Source organism: Amia ocellicauda, chromosome 15 (assembly GCF_036373705.1).
Source record: "Amia ocellicauda isolate fAmiCal2 chromosome 15, fAmiCal2.hap1, whole genome shotgun sequence".
Taxonomy (NCBI): domain Eukaryota; kingdom Metazoa; phylum Chordata; class Actinopteri; order Amiiformes; family Amiidae; genus Amia; species Amia ocellicauda.
In genome coordinates, this window is record NC_089864.1 from 11,979,175 (window position 1) to 11,991,951 (window position 12,777).

Here is a 12,777-nt window from a genome sequence, read left to right on the forward strand (position 1 = left end):
ATTGTTTCCAATTATTGTGTAGCCAATTAGTAAGGAATGAATAAAGTGTTTGTGCACAACATGTGTCCTCCTAGGATGTACAACCAAAATCAACAGTACAATGTGGGAACTTAAAATACTTTTTATAGTATGAGTAAATTATAGTCTACTTTCCATAGATATAAAATGCAATAACAATGTATGCTGTTTCTTGTGCCACTGCTGTTTAAAATTCATGTTCCATTACAAATCCCAGCTTCCTGATTGGTGGTAAAACGACATCAAAAATGTTCATAAGGCGCGAACACGAAAAGCTGCAGAAGAGTCGCAGGAGGGAATTTCAGCGTCCACTTCCCAGCTAACACACAATGTCAATTACGTTACTACAACATTGTGGCAACATTGTGTGTTAGCTGGGTTATGTGTAGTGGTACAGATTAAAACCAAACTTTGACGCACCGGTTACAAAACTCATAGTACTAATAAACCCACAGAACAGCACCTGTCAAACCTGTGCTGGACGGGCTTTCTTTACACTTTGCCATAACCGCGTTTTCAGGTTGTTTTCTCACAGTTATGTTCTTGATTTAATACAGCAAATGGGGCCACTCCCACTGTATTGTTGGGCAGGATTTAATACCACTTTAACCAGCCACTAATAGCAAACTACAGAACTGTACATCATGGGATTTACTTTAAAAATTAGAAGAGAGTAGCATCTAACTAAAAATGATACCACAACTGAGTAAAGTTATGTAGTTTTCTAGTAGCGGCTGTGTGAATGTTGTGTTTTAGTCCCTCGCATTGTGCAAGAAAAGAGCTGCAAGTAAATTGTTTTGCGGCGCACATTGGGTCAGATTTAATACCACGAAAGTTTTGCAGCACAATATCCATTCGCAGACATGCGCTAAAGCTTCTGCGAGCGGCTCACAGCGCGAACATTTTTGATTTAATCCTGCCCTTAAGTAATACATAACAATTAAATTTTGCTAATCAGTGTCAGTCCAACATAATCATTAAAATATCCCAAAATACATTATTATCAGCAACATTGAATCGGGACATTTGCTATCAAATTAATTACACAATTCACCTTGCCGCATTAAAATTACATGACCTTTTAATATGTATTGGCTGGCCTACTTATAAGTACAAATACACATATCCACACTGTTTGCCCCATACCAGTTTTGCTTTTTTAATTTTTATTCATATTTTCTTGTGGTGAAGCAGGGGCCACATGGCTTTTCTCACAACATTGATTGGTTAAATAATTATATTATGTAATTTTTATGTTAATAATGTTGCAAGCATCAAAGTTGCTTGAAAAGATAAAATCCACGTTTTTTTTTTTTTCAAGCAACATTTAGAATGGGTTTACCTCATCTTAACAAGAACACCAAGACTGGAGGATAAAAACAGCTCAGAACCAAAATAGACCTGCCTCGATGATTCACAGTGAGTATGCCTTTCTTTTCCACTTTTCAACATTAACCTTTTCTGCTGCTCATATACTTGCATTTTCTTGCTATATTAACCTCTAATTACACAGCAAAAAGAGTAGACATATATTTGTGTATATGTAAATATACATACACTATCTATCAGCCTCTATCCATCCACTGCAGGCTTCCCTATAGGGGATCAACAGCCATAACTCACCATGCTGTTCTGTAGGGGTTGGTGAGCAATCAACCTAATCAGCATGTCTTTAGGATTAAGGATTAGGATTAAAACGTTTGTTTCATGACTAACATATAGCATGACATTTAATATTTTTCTCTACCTTAATCTATTATGCTGTTCTCTTGATTGATTTGAATTGAGTTGCTGTTGTGTCTCTTTTTTGAAATTGAAACTGAATAAATAAGTGAGTAATGATTATACTTTTGATTGAGACCAAGAGACACTTTAATTTACTTGCCCTGCACATGAAGCACTATAGAACATACAGTGAATTTTATGTTAATTATTTTTAGGTAATTTGATGGTGTCTGACATAGTACTGTTTTATGTTCAAAGGGTGATTTAACAGGAAAATATGTTTAAGTGATTGGATATAATGCAGGACTTCTACTTTGCTCTCAAAAGTTAAACTTTTCATGGTAGAGTGTCTTGTTAAGGTGTTTTCTAGTAATGAGTTCTCAAGAACAGAAGAGATTAATTAGGACATTCCGTTTATATTTCTTTATTCTCAATAGGATGTAATTTATATTTCTTTCATGTTTAGTACTGCTTTAGTGCTTTAGTTGGCTTTTACCCGTTTTGTTCAGAGTCTTGAAAGAACTCTAATATTGTCACAGATTATTTCTCATTACCAAGTAACACCAACAGCTTATACCATTAGCTATTACATTATTCTTATAATTATAAGTAATAGTAGTAGTAGTAGTAGTAGTAGTAGTAGTAGTAGTAGTAGTAGTAGTACAAAAAGCACAATCTCCGTTTCATGCATTTATTGAAAAGATTACTGTGCACCTGCTTGATAAACAAATCATGCCCCATTAAATTGGACTGATTGGAAAGCATTGAATCTTTCTGTTACAGGTAAATTCAATGTGATTACTGCTGGATTTGAAATATCATTACAGATTTCATTGTTTTAATTCAGTGAAGTATTTCACTCATGAGTGAATACATTTCTGATTCTAATTAACAATCTACTACACATAAATATTGTATGCTAAAACTAAGGGGGTTATATATTTTTTTCACTTTACAACTAGGTGAATTTTCTTATTATAATGTATAAACTTTTATACAATTAATGTAGGAATATTGATGATCGGAAATATAGCTAAACACACCAAAATTAAATTGACATTCAGGGTTTTCATATTTTTGTGTCACATATCAATATTTGTTTTATTAAAAACTTTGCAATTCACACTGCCCACAAATGGTTGATTGTGACTTACTGTCATACATCCAATTATGTTTCACATTGCAATAAGGTTTGTGAATGAATTCCTCTCTGGTTGAGAGGTTGTTGTTTTTCTACATTTAGAAAACATGCATCTTTCCTCCGAAGCTGCGGACTACAGATGGCTTCTGTTGGCGGCGGCTTCCTGAGCACAAAATGCCCATTGGCCCTGTAATCTGGAGTACTGTTTCATCCAATTAATGGACATATTTTCAGAGTCATAAAAATAGTCTATTTGCACTATTTTATCAGAGTAGTGCTTTTTAAAATGTTATTAATGATAAGAATATTGCTTTTTTTAATGCAAAATAAATTAAATAAGACAATTTAATAAAATATAAATATTTTAAAGACTACTAATAGCTGTACATTTTAATCTGAGACACTTGTTTATTGTTCTCATTCATCTGCTTAATTATCTGGTTTCTATGATAGTTTGGATAGGAAATCCAAAGTTAAACTTTCCATGGAACCTCTAGTGATTTCTCGAAACAATGCAGTTATGTATTTGTTATCTGTTTATGTGTTGGATTATCAATGCAATTCAGGTGCATTTCTTTGTGGTTTAGTAGGCTATGATGTACAAATTGTGTAACATAAAAGTGAATTGAAATAATTGGATACAAATAACAATTCATACATTAGCTTTAGGTAGCAGTTGAAGTGCATAATATGAGAGCCCTAAAGCCTAGAGCAGTAGTCCCCAACCTTCTCATGTTCAAGAGCTACTTTATGTTTACCCAAAGTCTTGAGATCTACACTGCTCAGTTTTGGAGGGGAGGTGATGTTGATGAGTTGTTGAGTTGGGGGGGGTGTTGCAGAGTTGTCAAGAAGGGGGTAGGAAAATTGGTGAGTTGTCCTTTTGCTGCCAAGTTGTTTGAAGATCTACTCTGTAAGGCTTCAAGATCGACTGGTAGACGGGTTGAGGACCACTGATCTAAAGGATGTATACTGAATTCCACAATGTTTCAATCTGACTGGCAATCCACAGTGCTGGCAAGTAAAGCCGATAGCTGACAGGAAATCCTACAGCTTACACTACAAAAATTACCCATCTATATATGAAAAGGTTTGGGCAACAGTATGGATGCTAACCTTTCTACAGTTTGTGTAATTAATGCTAGGAGAAGATGCCACTCGCAGAAACTAGCACTTTTATTTAGATATACATGGTACATCAAAAGATGTCCCTAAGCCATTCTGAAAAGCATCCATGCCCAAGTATAAGATGCTTTACACATATGAGTCACAGCTCTGAAAATGCAGAAGTCTTTGCTACCTAATAATCTGGATGGAAATCAAATGTCCCTGTTAATGCACATTCAAAAGTCTTGAATGGCTCTGTAATCAACTTCACCAGGTACCTGATAAAGAAGCCAATCCGTTGGTAGAGAGATCAAATTATCACAATTTCATGTATCGAAGTCCAAATCTGCAGGCAAAGGCTGCTAGGTAGAGAAATATGCTCTGACAGACTGTTTACTATTGCTGCTGGATAAGAAGCAGCTGTAAATTGATTCTATGTAGGCTAGTACAAGCTGTTAGATTGGCTGCAGGGGATGCAAATGCTTTTGTCTAATTAAGATGAACTTAAATTGCATAGACAAGTTATCAATGGACTGTACTGCATCAGAACAACAATGGCCAGAGGGGAGATAGCCTTGGAACTGGAAACTCATTGAAGTTTGGTGTTTTTGTTTCAAATGGACTCACTCTTCCATGTGAGGGTAAATCACTAAACAGGGTGATTCATGAACTATCCTACACTGATGTACTGTCATAAACAAATTAAAGTGACACCGAGATGCGTTTGTTTTGGAAATACATTCAGATTCTGGCTGTAGGCTATTTCTGATTGTTTAAGGCTTATGTTGCATTTGAAATGACTGCACAACGGTCCTTAAAATATATAATGCTATGCTGCCTCTGTTCTTGGGGGATGTCCTCCTTTGAGTGTCATTTCAATGGTAAAGCTTGTCACACGGTACAACACTTAGTAACTGGAAATAAGATTTGTGTTGTTATTGTGATTTTGAATAAGCAGAATGTCATGTTCTCACAGATGTCATTCCAGTTTGGTTCCCACTGAGATGACAGTACTGAGCCATGACACCATGCTTGCTGACAGTCAGTTGGGTTCTCTGATGGCACCTTCTGTACATCAGGCCATTAAACCTGGTGCAAGGTAGTCTGGATAGCTGTAGCCCATATGTCCATAGGTGACTGATCCCGTTCTAAGTAATGGACTGCTTAGACAAATTCTTATACTGAGCAGCAGTTGATAGGATAATTATACTACTCTCTGCCAAGAAACCACAAGGATAACCTTCACGTCAGCCTTGACAAAATGACAGGGGGGGGCAGTGGAAGGCAGAGTTGCCGTTGCTGACTTCTGGGTTGGTATAGAGGATGATGCATCATGGCATTCTTGTCTGTCAGAGTATGTTAGCCAGTTGTCAGGGGGATTGCATGGTTGCACGGTCTAGGAATATCTGACAAAATAGGTAGCTGTGAGATCAGTAGGCATTACTGACCCACCACTAATATGCATAACATTTAAATATTGACGATGGCATCAGACATCTGCATCGTCTGAGGCGTAGAGTTCCTGTTGGTGCCATAAGTTGCTGAAGTAAGGCCTACAAGGAGAGTGTTGATCTCAAAAGTATTGCCTCAGATGCAATTGATTTTTTATATTATTATTTTTTTAACTTTAAAGGTTGTTGCTGCCTAAATAATCCTATAACTGAATACCTAAATATAACCTTGACTTTGTCTGTATATATTCATCAAGCACTTGCTCACTATTATTCTGTTCTCTTTCTTTATCTATAAAAAAGAAAAAGGAAAACCTAATACATTGAAATGCATGCAAATTAAACTGTTTAATGGAGACAAGAAAATTGTTGCTGTTCCATTTAATTATTTTTTATTCCACCTTATTAGCAGCTTTCCCCACTGCAGAGCTTAATTGTTAAGTAGACAGCAAAATGAGTTAAGAATGCAATGTTGACCCTGATATTTTTAGTGATCCTGATATTCTTCTCCAATAAATACATCAATAAATAATGATATCAATATCACCTGTTGTTTACTAAAAAGGTTTACATCTTACCATATTACCAAGGGAGATCGGATTTTTTTTTTCATTAGTAGTTTTTTATTTACATAATATTATGTATTCTTTATTTGTTTCACATATATTATTGCTGGATTTCTTTTGATTATCATTTATATGCATATTTTATTGCTTTATCACTTTATCAGTGTATTATTTCTTTCTAATGTGTATTATTGTGTGTGTGTGTGAGAGAGAGAGAGAGAGAGAGAGAGAGAGGGAGAGAAAAAATAAGAGTAAGAGAAAATAAACATACAGAAGAAGCACAAATCTATTCAACAATAGAACGCTTTGAACCATAAATTAACAAAACATGATCATTAATCAATGATAGTGCAACACTGCATATTGTGAATGTTATGACTTTAGTTGAGGGCTTAACTGCTATATCTAACGTTACCAGTTATGTCTGTTATTGTCGAATCCACCGTGGACTGTGTGTGTTGTGCTAATCTCAGGTGGGTCACGCTTTCAGAAATATGACGTGCAGACAGACCACAGATATAATACAGAGCAGAGACTGAATAAACCACCAATGCTATAGTGCCTGTTTAAATTCCCTTTTTTTTTTCATCTGAAATTCAACATCCAAAAAAAACGATATCATGGGAAAATCATGTCCTCAAAAACGACACTTCTGCTCCTGGTCCTTCTATGTGAACAGTGATCAATAGCCTGCGGTCAAGTGAGAATACAACATGTATAGGGCCTCCCCAACACTGGGATGCTTTACCTGGGAACGGCCCATGGTCAGGGTAGAAGCCTCGGACACGTTTGAAAAAAGAGAACAGCCTGCAATAAGCAGAACAAACCATTCTCTTGCTCTGCGTTATTGCTGTGTTTTAACATAGGATATTTTTTCAGGTTTTAGGGAAGTTTAGTTTGCTTTCTTTTTAGGATTTTAAATTTACTCATTAGACCTTGTTAGTAAAGGTGTCTTAGCAGTCTGTATTTTGCATAGTTTTAGGTTTTGTATTTTATTCTGGTTTAGACTCTGTCCCTTGGGCAGTCATGCAATAAGACTTCCTGTGCAGAGGAGAAAAAAGAAATAACCATTCTTGCCTGCATCTCTGTTGGATGCCCTGGAAATTCCTGCCTTCTGAGCCTGTGTGGGAAACTATTAAAGTTAATGGAGAAATTGCGAAGGTCCTTGACCTTTACTTGAGGTAGTGTAGTCAAACTATTATGTTCCTGATATAGCAAGTGTCACCTGATGTGACAATAAGGCACATTTAAATCATTTAATTAACATTGTGTGAGAAAAAACCAAGAAAACCATCTCTGACCAATTACTTCATGTAAACATAAGATTTAGAATAGATATTCATTAACTCCATTCAGAGGCCAGGTTTCCCTTGTCTCTATAACATAGGTACTGGGATATTCTGTAAATTCTTAGAATGTACACATGTATGATTTGTGAAACAGTAGCCCATTCTTCTTAAGGCACGGCTGCTTATTATCTTACACTATCACACCCTTTTACAGATTGTTTCATTTCACCAAGTCAAGGTTAAGATTTCTGATCACTCTAGACACTTATCACCCTAGCCTAGTGAGTGTAGGATGACTATACAATTATTATTCTCCATTATTGATTTACTATTGGAATTGGAAATGCATGATAAATCAGTCCTTTTAGAACATTCATCCACAGATGCTCCCTAGAACCTGAGGTCTGGAGATTGAGTTGGACAGCACACAATTTCAGGGACCTTTGAATGGAGCCAAGAGTTTGTTTTGAAATTGATGTTCTTTAATGATGCAAAGAATGTAATTTTATTATAAAATAAAGCATTCTCTAATTCTCTAATTTTCCCAAATGAATTAAACTATTTTAATGCAAACAAGTAACATGTAAACTAGATGGTATGAGCCAAGGAGTTGCTGCAAAGGCAGTGTTTGGGGTGGAGGAGGGATATAAAGCAACAGATGATGGGAAAGTGTGTTTGTTGCCAGATACTTATGCTTGGAAAGGTGGAAATTAGGTGCGAAAATGAGGGTCTCTTTCCCTTGAACTTCACTTTTCAACACTATATAAAATCAGACGTTTTGAGAGCTTTATGCAACACTAACCTAATGAAATAATATTACATTAAAAGGCAGAAATGTAGTAACAGGGACACAAACACAAATTGTGAAAATGAAGCATGGATTAAATGTGCTGTATTTTTACTACCTTCCGGTTTGTCCTAAAATTAACCTTTCTATATTTTACTGCAAATTTTAATGTTATGTATTCTTTAATTTTGCCTCCATGCTGTGCATGGGCTGCATCACATCAAATGACACACTTTTAATTTTCACTGCACAGTTAAGTGTATAACACAGTTAGAGTACATCATCTTTTACCTACTAAAATAAATATAATTCATATTGACAAATACATACATAAATCCCTTTCATTTAATACTAGGATTTGATTATGCCTACTGTGTGGTAAAGTATGAGTGTTGAACAAGATAAAAAGACAATCATAGGGACCTTTTAATAAACTATGGAAATTATTCCAGAATTGATGCCTTCTTAAAGAGTGAAAGGAAGGTCATTAGAATACAGATATGCCAAGTTATTAATTATATGTTTATTTAAAATGGTCACATGGTTTCAAAGTGATGGTAGAGCAGTGGACAATACAATAAGGAAATCGAATTGCATAACTGTATACATGTAATGTTACAAACAATTTAATGTTATACTATTTCATGTACTTTTCCTTTGCTGGGATCATGAACATGTCAACACAAAATTTAAAATTTGGCAGTGCATAGAAATAATATTTTTAATATGGGTAAAAACATGTTTGTAGCTTTCTGTGCATAAATAAAATACGATACAGATTTTCAGAGAATGCTTATGTATATATAACATTGTGATGCAATTTGAATTGTTTATAATGAAAGCGTAAAATTTGTGTTTTATAGGAAAACATTAAAATACATTCAAGGTTAGCTGAATGTTTGAAATGCCATTGGATAAATATTACCTAAAATATAAAAGATGTTCCTGAGTTATAAACATGACAGGGCAGTTAAAGCAAAACAGCATACTATTAGATGCCAGTAATGGCATGTCATTATCACAAACAATTATACCATAAACTATGACATGATTGATATGTAAGCACAATCTTTGCTAATGGACATTTAAATTACCTTGAGAGTAAATGAGGATTTATCTATTTTTAAAAAGTATTGAACTCTATAAAGAATCCTTATATAATAGGATTGTCTCAGACATAGGTGATGTTAATATCCACTTACAGTGCCTTGCAAAGGTATTCAGGCCCTTCCTTCCTATGGTGTACCATTTATATTACCACACTTTTAAGGGTCAGATAAGTTACAGTAAATGTCAGCAGAAACTAAAGAAAAAACAATTAAATAAGTGGAGGGTTGGACATGATGTCTGGGATTTAGGAAATCACAGAAGCGGGGATATGTTGAAAAAGTGGTGATTTAATTATCTTACAGTGTGCGGTGCTCAAAACAATAGGCGTACAAAAACAGAAACTAAACACATAAACAACAAAATCTTATTTGAAAGTCCTCCACATCATCCAGATCAATGTCTAAGGCTGACAAGATTAATTCTGTCTCACTTTCTAAACTAATCTCAGCTACATTCTCTGAGGGAATAATTTCCTTTTTGGCAACCACAAATGTATTTTCATATATGTCAAAAGTAGAGGACCTTTGGCTGAAAGCTCAGTCCAAACATAAACCTACATCATTTTCACTTCCAGGTCAAAAATTAATCTCTCCTGTGTACGGGGAAGTGTCATTGGACAATGTTAATGCCATGCTGATTACAGTAATACAGTACAGTAATGCTTTTGGGCATTCTACGATCTACAAACACAAAATTTCAAGGTTCAATATAACTTATACAGGATTTATTGAATGATTGTCCCTAAAATGCTTAGCTAACCTTGAAATTACATTTTCTGTTATATATATATATATATATATATATATATATATATATATATGATCCTTATGTTCTAATCATTTGAGTGTAAATGCAATACAGCAGTCTTCACTGACCAACACAAGGCTCTTCTTGAAAATCAGGCGTGTTTAGTAATGGCTTTTCTTAAGTAGTTGGCTAATGTAATCAATCCACAGGGAATCTACGGAACAATATACTGCTATTCCCTGACCTGTAACCGAATGTGAAAGTACTGCTCCTCGAGTTTGAGCAAAAGTAACCTGTCTGATGCAGAAGTTGTAAATATTACATGAGACTGAGCTTTAATGGGTCTTAAAAGCACACATGAACCAAAAAAAGCACAACAGGAAGACACGTTGTTAACAAATGGTACTTTAAGGTAATTTAAGCAGATATGATCAGCATCTTCATATTTGCTGCTAGTCATTTCTATCAATTGAATACACTGTTTTGAAGCATAAGTATAAGAGGCCCAACCCACCCTTTACTTCTCGTATGGGATGAATGACTGAATGTCAGTTCTATGTGACATGACGTTCATATCTTGTTCCAGCATCAAGAAAACAGTATCAGTAAAATGCAACACAAAGCATAACCATGACATTCCTACATACGTAAGCAATCTGTAAACTTGTTCAAATATACCTGCATATCTCCACAATCCTAAGTAAAACATTTGTAAAATAATGGTTTACATTAATGTTTCCAACTTTGTAAATCTTAAGTTTAATATGGTTTACTGAATGTTCACATATGTTGTAAACACATTTCACGCAGTGTACATTCATTTTTAAACATCCAAACGTGCATGAAGAGTTGTTTGCAGACTTTACCTAGTTACCTAGCTTAAAATATTTTTCTAGAAAATGTATCAAGTATCAAGTGTTCAGCATTTTTTGAGAGAATCTTACTTTAATTACAATCCAAATTGTACAATTACGTACAGAAAAAAAAAAAATGACAAAGCAGGAATCGTATAGAGCAAGTGGCAAAATCTAGAACTGAGAAATTCATAGCATTTTGCTTACATTTATAATTTTTTTCTAGTTATAAGTGTTGACATTATTGTGCAAGTGGAGCATGTCAATTCATCCTGCGACGATTCGTCTCCGTCAATCCGTCTTGCAACAGTTGGTTCCCGTGACAATTCGCCCCAATGACAATTCATACCTTCTCCAGATGAGCATTTGTAACCATCAGTGCATTCACTTGTAGAGCTATATAACACATATACATATACATACACTCACCTAAAGGATTATTAGGAACACCTGTTCAATTTCTCATTAATGCAATTATCTAACCAACCAATCACATGGCAGTTGCTTCAATGCATTTAGGGGTGTGGTCCTGGTCAAGACAATCTCCTGAACTCCAAACTGAATGTCTGAATGGGAAAGAAAGGTGATTTAAGCAATTTTGAGCGTGGCATGGTTGTTGGTGCCAGACGGGCCGGTCTGAGTATTTCACAATCTGCTCAGTTACTGGGATTTTCACGCACAACCATTTCTAGGGTTTACAAAGAATGGTGTGAAAAGGGAAAAACATCCAGTATGCGGTAGTCCTGTGGGCGAAAATGCCTTGTTGATGCTAGAGGTCAGAGGAGAGGTCAGGGCCGACTGATTCAAGCTGATAGAAGAGCAACTTTGACTGAAATAACCACTCGTTACAACCGAGGTATGCAGCAAAGCATTTGTGAAGCCACAACATGTACAACCTTGAGGCGGATGGGCTACAACAGCAGACAGTTGGACAGTTGAAGACTGGAAAAATGTTGCCTGGTCTGATGAGTCTCGATTTCTGTTGAGACATTCAGTTGGTAGAGTCAGAATTTGGCGTAAACAGAATGAGAACATGGATCCATCATGCCTTGTTACCACTGTGCAGGCTGGTGGTGGTGGTGTAATGGTGTGGGGGATGTTTTCTTGGCACACTTTAGGCCCCTTAGTGCCAATTGGGCATCGTTTAAATGCCACGGCCTACCTGAGCATTGTTTCTGACCATGTCCATCCCTTTATGACCACCATGTACCCATCCTCTGATGGCTACTTCCAGCAGGATAATGCACCATGTCACAAAGGTCCAATCATTTCAAATTGGTTTCTTGAACATGACAATGAGTTCACTGTACTAAACTGGCCCCCATAGTCACCAGATCTCAACCCAATAGAGCATCTTTGGGATGTGGTGGAACGGGAGCTTCGTGCCCTGGATGTGCATCCCACAAATCTCCATCAACTGCAAGATGCTATCCTATCAATATGGGCCAACATTTCTAAAGAATGCTTTCAGCACCTTGTTGAATCAATGCCACGTAGAATTAAGGCAGTTCTGAAGGCGAAAGGGGGTCAAACACAGTATTAGTATGGTGTTCCTAATAATCCTTTAGGTGAGTGTATATATATATATATACACACAGATTTATTATTATTTATAATGTCACAGGACCAATTGTCATGGACCCTTGTGCAACATTGGCAGAGATTCCATGTGTAGATTGATTTTACTGAAGACATTTACCTCATGCGAATTAAAAAAAACGACCCTATCCATTTTGGGTTTCCATTGTATCGACATTCAAAATTTCAACATTTGCATGAGAAATGTGAGTTTCTATGTGGAATGGACATCAATTACCCTTGATTTCTGTCATCCATAGGTGAGGATTGTTCCCTCTACCTCATGCAATCCTGCCATGAAATACTAGGAGACAGGATATGACATTTGAAATAAACAAGTCTTACTACAGTGGGGTACAGTATGCCCTCCCTCTCTAATATCTAGATTTCAGATCTTTTCTTTAGTG